Below are 10,639 nucleotides of genomic sequence, written 5' to 3' on the forward strand. Positions count from 1 at the left end.
ATGTACACTGATCCAGATAGTAGCCACTGGTCACTTACGACTCTTTGGCATTTAAATGTGTTGTTATTGCAACTGAGGAACTTTTTAAATCCTACTTACCTTTAAATAGTCGCAGGAGTCTGTTGGGCATCTAAAGCACTACAGTGGGCAATGCGGGTAAGGAGTTGGGCAAGGGGTGTGCTGGTTTCCAGTGTGTCTCTGAAGGACAGGCAGTGACTGCAAAGCTGTACTGTAGAACAGCGGCTCCCAACCCACGGGTCGTGACCCCTTTGGGGGTTGAACGACCCTTTCACAGGAATCGCCTGATTCATAACAGTAGCAAAAGGACAGTTATGAAGTAGCAAGGAAAATAATCTTATAGTTGGGGGGGTCACCACAACATGAGGAACTGTATGAAAGGGTCACGGCATTAGGAAGGTTGAGACCCACTGCTCTAAAACAAGGATATAAATCAACCAAACCCACGGCTGTTGGGTGAATTGCAGTGCATAGTGGCTCTATGAAACAGAACTGCTCCACAACAGACTGTAAATATTTACAGAAGCAGACAGCCTCATTTTTCTTCAACAGAGCACCTGGTGGACCACCAGCCTGGCTATTAGAAGCCCCACACTTAACCCAGTGCACCATTGGTTTTTCACAAGTCACCTTGGATTAGTAATGCTACGTGCTTCCAAGATTAAGACTGGGGTCAAAAGGAAGGACCGGAGATTAACTAGCAATGCCTGATGTGAACACAGGAAGGGACAGTATTGGCACATGGGCTGCATCTTTGTCAGACCAATACAGTCAAGTGAACGTAAACTCTACGTAGGGAGAAGCAGAGGAAGAAAGTCCAGTTTTGAGGCCACAGATGAATGGCAACTCTAGAAAACAAACCAGACCAGTTATTTTAATACCTGAAATTAATGTTTGCATCTAAATAGGGCAGAAATTCTATCAAGGGTCCTCAAACTTTTTAAACAGGGGGCCAGTTCACTGTCCCTCAGACTCATTGGAGGGCCAGATTATAGTTTTTTTTAAAAACTATGAACAAATTCCTATGCACACTGCACATATCTGATTTTGAAGTAAAAAAACAAAATGAGGCAAAAACACCCAGCGGCCTGGATAAATATTCTCGGCGGGTCACATATGGCCCGCGGGCTGTAGATTGAGGACCCCTGTTTGATGGCCGCAGGCATACAACTGGGGGTAACTGGTGTCAGATTATTCCCTATCTTGTCATGGTTACTTTTTAAACATTCCTCCAGCAGAAATGTGCCCTGTATGAGAATAAAGACTATCCTGCGTCATAAAATAGGTCCTGCTTAAAAGATCGTTATATTGGGTATTATTCATCAGGTTTATTCATCAAAAAATATATGTGAAATATCCTAATATTAGGGTTAGAGCAACAGCAGTGAAAAATAAAACCCTAGTCCTTATCCTCATGGTTGACATTAAATAGCTAGTTACATAATTAAGACCATGTGACACCCTACCAACAGGGACCTGACTTATTAGGTGGTAATACTTTAAAATGCAGGGAAACGTCCGTAAGGCATTGAACTGAATTTTGAAGGCTGAGTGCAAATGAAGGGAGTGAAAGGAAGGTGAAAGTGAGGGGAAGACGAACACCCCGCCCAAAGGCCAGGCGATGGCAGAGGATCCCGGAGAAACATGCTATGAACAGAGCATGAAAATGGCATCCCACCTCCTCTGGCTCCCACAGGAGGGAAGGAGAATCCACTCAGCATCGGCCCAAAGCAGAAGTCAGACATACCTGCCACGAGGCCGGCAACAGGTAGACATACTTTCACAATTCAACATCAACTCTCTCTGGATCAAAAACGCATTTCAATGGCCACAAAGAAATTACAATGTTCACAATGGTGGGGGTTCTTAGGGAAGGTAACAGATTTCAGTTGAGGATCTGAAATGAGCAGGCTGCAATTCATCTGATCCAATAACCACAGGCATGCCTCTCTCTCATCGCAGACTCTCGGTCATTCATCCCAACACCCTCGGCCCTGCTTGGGCAAGTGTTACCAAACTCCTTAGGCACTGCAAATAAACACCTGGAGGGCACTTCACTCCACTCTAAGCCCATCCGCGCTCAGCTCTAACTGTGAGTCAGTAAACCCAGTTTGCCAATTAAGTACCAGGAAACACCCTACTCTGCAAGTGAGCCCCCAGCCTAGCTTTAGTCAGCCTGGAAGCCCACTGCTCACTCTCTTATGCTCCGAGTCTTGGTTCTGATGCTGCCACATCTCTACCACTCTTCGGCTGCATCTCTGATGTCACAGTTGCCTCCAGGATAAAGACACTTAAGCCCACGGAGCTCAGGGCCCAGAGGACACATTGTTCTCCTGGTAATGATTTCTCGATGGTGGTGAGATCCTCAAAAGGTTTTATTTCTGAGGTGGTTACTCAGTAGGAAGACAAAGTGAACCAACTCCTACATTGGAATTCTGTGTACACTCATCTGTATAGTCCCCCTCAGTCATGTGGTGGGAATTAAAAGGCCTGAGTCTGAATCGACTCAACAGCCATGAGTTTTGGGTTTGAGGAAGACTATGGCTAGAAGATGCATATCAAGTAATTCAGTGCACCACATATAGACAAATAAACCAAACCCACTGTCATCAAGTCCATTCACATTCTAGAGAGAGCCTATATGTTTCCAAGGCTACAGATCTTTATAGAAGCAGAGAGATTCCCCTTTCTCCAGTGTACCAGCTGGCAGGTTTAAATGGCTGACCTTGCAGTTTGCACTCCAATGCTTACCTAACAGCTACCCCAGGGCTCCTTATGTACCGCATATGGTGAGCTGCAAATTCTAAATGCAAAGGCAGGAGGCCAATGATACTGCCATCCACGAGCAAGAAAAGCAGAGAAGCCAAGAGCAGCTCTCCGGGTCAGTCAGCGATGTCCTAGAAGAACTTTGCCGTCCCCATCCAGCCTCTTGCTCCTCTCAGGCCCTCTGAACCCATTCACAATCATAGCGGGGCATCTGTGATGGACTGAATGGTGTTCTTCAAAAATATGTAAGGAATTCTAACCCAGAGGCTTGTGGATGTGGTCCCATTTGGGAATGGTATTTTCTTTCTGATGTTAATGAGGCTATACCAATGTAGAGCATGTGGCATAAGCCAGTCGCTTTTGAGATCTAAAAAGAGCAAATTAGGCAGACTCTAGGAAGCACAGATGCCGGGAGGACTGACGCCATGCCACATGGAAGTCACTGCAGAACAGACGTTGAAAAGGAGCTCCTTCCAGCACCGAGAGAGGGAGAAAACCTTCCCCTAGAATCCGTACTCTCAGTCTAGACTTCTAGCCTCCCAACCTGTGAGAGAAGAATGTGCTCGTGGAAGCCACCTAGTTGGGATATTTGTTACGGCAGCACTAGAGCACTAAGACCGCATCACTCTCAAGAGGCTGCATGCTCCTATGCACCCACCAGGAGTTGGCCCCTTTAATTTGGTGAGCTGCTTTCCTCCAATCCATTTCTCAAAGAAGGTCATTCGGAAAATGGGGTATGATGGGAGGACTCACTTATCTGTCACTACCAGAGAGACTTCCTGAATAGACAAACTCGGACTTATGTAAACTTTCCACAATAAAAAATAACTTTGCCCAAGAAATTTTGAGTTTGAGATTCTAGTTTTGACCCATCTTAACTTATTGTCATTGATCCCAACTCATCATGCCCCTACAGGGCAGAATGGATCTTCCCCACAGGCTTTGTGAGGTGTTAGTCTTTACAGGAGCTGCCTGCTACATCTTGGTCCTGCAGTGTGAATAATGATCCAAACTGACCACCTTTCACAGTCAATAGCCAAGGGCTTCAACCACTGTGCCAACAGGGTTCCTTTGGTTCTTCTTAGAAAAACAGCACTAAGTACAGATGTGCTTTATACATGTATATGTATGGATTGATGTATGTATATGTATGGATTGTGATAAGAGTTGTATGAGCCCCTAATAAAATTATTTTTAAAAAAAAGAAAGAAAGAAAGACAGCATTATCCCCATTTGTCAGCTGACAGCACAGAGGCTCACGGAAAATGTGAGTTATACTAGATATCATAACTGCGAGTGCCAGAGACAGGATTCAAAGTCACACCTTCCAAGTCCCTTCCTCTTGCCTACATCAGTAGTTCTTTTCCAATTGGAGGCCTTGTGGGATATACACAGTCTTATACTTCATAAGACACACTAGCTATCACGCACATTTAAACATTTATTGGAGTGATTTTTGCAGGCCATTGAAGATCCTTCCCCACCTAGCCTGGCCCTTTAAGTCAGGGATACTTCCTTGACTGGCTTTCTGAAACCCAGGTACCACATGATGATGGATTTTTTATGGAGCTGCACAGAAAGTTCTAGGGCCACTTACTCAGAAAGGCATGCTGTTTCTTCATTTCCAGATCAGAGCCTTGCTTTGAACAACTTCACAACGTGAAGCTGGAGTGTGGGGAATCATTCATAGGAACTCATTAGTTCTGAAATATGAGTCATTTTCATACTCATGGATTGAAAGCCTCAAAGTATTTTTAGCAATGACAGCTCTCATATCCTGACAAGCTTTAACTGTTCCAGGTGCTTTGTATGCATACTGTAATTAACAGGGATGGATTGCCCAATAAGCAAGGCAAGCAAGTGCTTAGGGCACCAGCAAAACAATATCATCAGTAGTCCAAAGCAAAGACCCATAGATTCCAAGCAGACCAGGCACAAGGACTAAAAGCAAGGACCACAGCAGAAGGAAGTGGCAAGGGGGTAAATGAAATTGACCCCAGCTCCCATGTGTGCCAATGTGCTGGCCAGAAAGAAACATTACACAGTGTCGTGAAAATGTGCATGTGCAAGATGATTTGCGCTAGGTGGCCCTTACCTCTTCACTGCCTTCCTTGGCATCTGACTCCTGGGTGATTGAAACTGCTTACCTTGGTGGGTGCCTTGAGAGTACACTCTTTCAAACAAGCAAGAGGTGGGCTTTCAAGTCTACTTCTTGCTACAAACACCCAGTATGGAGAGAAGGATAGGGGTTTCTGCACCTGCAAAGCTTTACAGCCTCAGAAACTCACAGGGGCAGTTCCACCCTGTCCACCAGGGTCATGATGAGTTGAAATCCACTCTATGACAATAAGTTTAGGTTGACGTGGCTTTCACTCACTATGCAGCTGGATGCAATATGGATGGTTAACTGGGCAAGGATGGACGATATTCATAGATTGAGAAAAAAATGTCTTGTGCAGCCACATCTGCGGATCCCGTAACTCCCACCATAAAGGCCTGCAATGCTGTTTGTTATGGATGCGTCCTGGTCAACAACCCAAGGGAGCTCCATGCAAACGTGAAATCGAGGAAGTCCACCCCTGCCATGAATTCAGTCACAGCACGTCTCATCTGAATAGCATGGATGTAGAGTTATGCCCTAAGTTTCAGAAATCATTATGCCTATAGCTTTATCTTTAATATATGCTTGACATACGCATGGATGCAATCGGGAATACAACTAATATATTATTAACGTGGGTAATAATTTAGTGTAATACTAATAAGCAAATGTCAAAAAATACTGAAAAACTAACATTTTTTATTTATAAATTTGTTTTTACTTAAAAATTGGTTTTTATTTATAAATTTGTTTTTATTTATAAATTTGTTTTTCTCATCATGACGTTTTTCTTTGATGTCATCGTACAAGTGTCAAAACTGAAACTGGTGAAAGTCAATTTGTCATTATGGTAGAACAACATAGGGTTTTTGTTTGTTTGTTTGTTTGTAATGGGAACACAGTGCCCCACTACCACAAATTCTGCAGTCGAGTTTCCCATGTTTGGGGAAATCACAGAGGTCAGCACACCTGCCGTGCGATGGGTGAGCCTCACCCTGAGAAAACCACCTTCCTGATCATGGCGTCTCCCCTGCCAGGTACGTCTCACTGACTCACTTTCTTTGCTGAACTGTGGAATACTCCTTTTATAGAACCTTAGTACCCCATCCACTAATTGTTTTTTAATCCAGATCATCTTATTCTGCTAAAAAGACATAGGCCATTTTTATGCTCAATCACAAATAGTATAGGGCATTTAAAAAGTTACATCAGACAGTCAACACACACACACATTCATAAAAGGGCTTTTTAAAATTTGTGGGGAAAAGTGTAATTAAAAGCTAATGAAATTTTCTATAAACTTTTTGATACATTGATATTTCCACAAATATTGATGTAATAGCTTCTGATTTGAATGTATGAGTAAAATGAGAAGGGGGCCACAGATTATTCACGATTAGGGCCCTTCCATGCCCGAGTCCTGCTCTGGTAACCAGGGTGAAGAACTGTCTGATTTCCCTCAGCCCAAACTTTCCAGGACATAGCAACTTTGAATGCTTCACCGGGACATGTTGTTACCCTCCAGGAGACCTGTCCATCCTTCAACTGATGAAAATATCCATCCTTTCAGGCAGTAGTTCTCAACCCTTTGGGGGTTGAACAACCCTTTCACATGGGTTGCTTGATTCATAACAGGCGCAAAATGACAGTTATGAAGTAGCAACAAAAATCATTTGATGGTTGGGAGTCAACTGTATGAAGGGCCACGGAATAGGAAGGTTGAGAGCCGCTGCTTTCAGAGTTCACATGATTTTCCCAGGCCCTCACAGTTTAGGGCCCAAACTGGGATTTGAACTGAGGTCAGATTTCCAAGGGTTCCACCCTACTCCACCCACCTGGGTAACCACGGAGTTGCAACTTACCCAGGATGCAAGGGCATCCTTTGGGCACTGGTATGTAAATGAACACCTCAAGCTGTCACTTCTCTGGAGAATGCTCACTTTTCTAATTTATTCAGGAGGGAAAGAAAACCTCGAGCACTCTCTTGCCTGAAGCTCAATGTCCTGATTCCCATCAATGCCAGCAATGCTGTTTTACCGGAGGGCTGTTTCTAAGCCCCCCAAGCAAGCAAGGACTTTGGGCTGAGAAGCCAACCAGTAAACGGAGGACAGGCCTGCTAGTCGGACCTGATAAAGTGGAAAAGTAGGAGGCTGGCAGGCTGAAATTTAAATCCTTCCCCACCATAGACTAGTTGCGTGACCTCGGGGTTAATAAGAGTTATTTCTCAAGATTACTGTGGAACATCAAATAAGATCACCCAACGTGAATCTACCGATCTCTGTGGCTGGCACATGATAAATGCCCAATAAATACTAGCTCCCCAACATTCTCCAGAAAGAAAACCCAAAAATTTCCATGCTTTGTCCTCTCCTTAAATTTCCACGGTTTCTAAAATCAACCACTCTGTGAAAATAACAGAAGGTATCATTAAGAATACAAAAAACCTACTTTTTCCTAATGAGCAAAATATACCATAGCATCTAAAAAAGATAAATTATCTAGGGATAGATTCAACCAGTAAGGTGAATAATTTGTACTGGAAATACAGGTTGAATTGAATTGGAAGAACCATAAATTTTGTATTGAATTTGTATTGTAAATTTGTATCAAAAACCATCAAACATTGCTGAAATAAATTGCATGAGACCTAGAGGTTCAGCATTAGGCTGCTAACCACACAGTGGAGCGTTCAAAGCCACCAGCCACTCTGAAGACTTTCTATTCTTTCTACTCTAGGAAAGCATTAGAGTCTCAGCAACTCACAGAGGCAGATCTACCCTGACTTAGAGGGTTGCTACGAACTGGAAATGACCCCATGTCAGTGAGTTTGAGTTTTTGAAATATAACAATATCCTGTGTCCATCTATTAGAAGACACACCTATACTTATGCAGAAAAACACGTACCTTCTACATTTGTTTGCTAATTGCTCCCCTACCCCACACCCCTACATGTTTTTGTAAACACGCTATGCTAAAATTATTTACAGCAACAGGTTTTAAAAAAGAGGTGGCAAAATAAACTTTGAAAGGAACAAGTTATTTGCAAAAATTAAAGTAATATTGTTAAGATGTCAATGCCATCCAAAGTGAACTATTAGATTTAACATAATTCATATCAAGATCCCAATCATCTTTTCTTCCCCCCCATTAGCAATGGAAAACCAACAAAAAATTTTTGCAAGGGACCTTAATAGATAAAGCAATCTTGACAGAGACAATAAGTCATATTATTTTTAAAGAAATATATTTTAAGATATAATACAAAGCTACAGTAATCAAAACAGTCTGACACTAGAATGTAGATCAGTGGTTCTCAACTGGGGGAGTCAAACGACCCTTTCACAGAGGTCACCCGATTCATAATAGTAGCAAATTTACAGTTAGTAAGTAATAATGAAAATAATTTTATGGTTGGTGGTCACCACAACATGAGGAACTATATTAAAGGCTCGCAGCATTAGGAAGGTTGAGAACCACTGACATAGACAGACAGCTAAACCAACAAAACAGAATTGAGATTCCAGAAAGAAGCCAATGTCCACCTGACTTGCAATGTGGGTGCAAAGTCCATGCAATATGGCAAGCAGGGTCTCTTCAGTATATGATGTTGTGATGACTGAATCTCCACATCCAAAAGAATGAAGCTGGATCAATAACTCGCATCATACACTATAATTAATTTAAAACAGATCATGATCCAAATGTGAGAAGTAGTACACCCTATTTTGGTAAGTAGTATCTGGGAGCTTAAAAGATTGAGAGTAACCATCTAAAACATTAGTCTCTTGTCATCTGGAACAAAAGAGAAAGGAAATCAAAGGCTTAAAGGATAAACCAATCTACATGACCAATTGCCTACACAAGCTGCAGCCTAACCCATCCTGAAGACAAAATAAGCCCAGCTATCAGAATGGACCAATCTGACCAAGGTTACATTAGCTAATCCTAGAGAGAGCAGGAGAAAATTATATTATAAAATTCAAAATAATTTTAATATTTTAAAAGTCTTATTTAAAGAGCATTTTATTGGGGTTATTATTAGCTCTTATAACAATCTATATACCAACTTTATCAAGCATATTTGTACATATGTTGACATCATTATTTTCTAGACATTTATTTTCTATTGAGCCCTTCATATTAGTAATTCTCTTTTCCCTCCCTCTCCCCCCAACCATTGTGACCACTTGATAAATTATAAATTATTATTATTTTCATATCTTAAAGCAACTGCTATCTCCCTTCCATCATGGTTTCTGTCATTCATCCCCCTGAAAGTGGGGGTGTGTGATTATGTGTCAATCATTGTGATCAGTTCCCCCTTCCTCCCCTTCTCTCCCCACCTTCCCCCTCCCCTTCTGGTATCACTATTTCCATTCCTGTTCCTGGATTCTGTGTGTCCTGAGCTCTTATCTCTGATCTGTACCTGTGCATATGCTCTGGTCTAGCCCACAGTGAAAGGCATAACTGGGGTCATGCTAGTGGGGGGGGGGGGTGAGGAAGGCTCATGGAACCAGAGGAATACTATGTGTTTCTTTGGTGCTTTACTGCACCCTGGTTGACTCATCCCTTCCCTGTGATCCCTCTTTGAGGGGATCTCCTATTGTCTACAGATGGGCTTTGGGTTTCTGCTCTGACACCCCTCTTTCTCAACAATATGTTTTGTTTGTTTGTTTGCTTTGGGTCTTCTGATGCCTGTTACCTGGTCCCAAAGACACCTCTCATGATCTCACAGGCTAGTGTGCTTCCTCCATGTGGGATTGTTGCTTCTAGGCTACATGGCCACTTGTTTAACTTCAAGCCTTTAAGACCCCAGATGCTGTATGTTTTGATAGCTGGGCACCGTCCACTTTCTTCACCACATTTGCTATGCACCCATTTGTCTTCAGCAATTTTGCCGGGAGGGTTAGCATCACAGAATGCCAGTTTATTAGAACAAATTATCTTGCATTGAGGGAAGAGTATGAGCAGAGGCCTGAAGTCCTTTCACTACCTCAGTGCATTGTCATCTAAATATATGTATCCAGGCCAACACCTCTATTAATATGTCTTTACATCTGTACGCACCTATGCTTATATCTCTATCCATATCTTTGCTTCCTAGATTGTTCCCGTTTCCGTTTACCTTCCTCTTGTCCCACCGTCATGCTTGCCCTACTTCTGCCTCTCAATCACTCCTCTCAGCTAGAATGCCATTGCTCCAACACCCCCAGGATCTCTACATCCTCCTTGTTGTTGATTTTAATTACCTACCTGTTTCCCTGTCTGTGGCGCTGTTTGCTCACTGCTCCCTTCCCCCACCTCCTGCTCCCCCAAGCCCCTCCAGGACCATAAAAATATATTTTAAGAAAGCCAGACTTACTGAGTAGACAGAGACCTAGGGAAACCCCAGGACTATGTCTCTGAGATGTTTAAAGTTTGAAACTGAAACTACTCACAGAGGTCACCTTTCAACTAAGTAACTTTCACAAAACAGTATCACCCATGAGTTCGGTGCTCCTTACAGGGAAAAAAATCATTTATCTGAGACCAAGGGGTCACCATTTACTCTTAAGCAAAGACAAGAAGGAGGTGCAGGAAGGACAGGGAAGCAAAAATAACAGAAATAAGCAACCAGATGGAAATAATGAGAATGCTGGTATAATGTGGAAAATGTAACCAATGTCACAGATAATATAAGGGGGCTTCAGGAAGTATATGCAGACATGGAATTAAAGGAAAATATAATATTTCCAGTAATTTTCTAAAGCACT

General features: G+C 42.6%; 1 pseudogene; it reads right to left on the reverse strand.

Moving 5' to 3' along the window:
* Positions 1-5,775: 5,775 nt before the first annotated feature.
* Positions 5,776-5,930, reverse strand: LOC142447354 (U1 spliceosomal RNA; annotated as a pseudogene).
* Between the last annotated feature and the right edge of the window lie 4,709 nt (positions 5,931-10,639).

Source organism: Tenrec ecaudatus, chromosome 4, assembly GCF_050624435.1.
Source record: "Tenrec ecaudatus isolate mTenEca1 chromosome 4, mTenEca1.hap1, whole genome shotgun sequence".
Taxonomy (NCBI): Eukaryota; Metazoa; Chordata; class Mammalia; order Afrosoricida; family Tenrecidae; genus Tenrec; species Tenrec ecaudatus.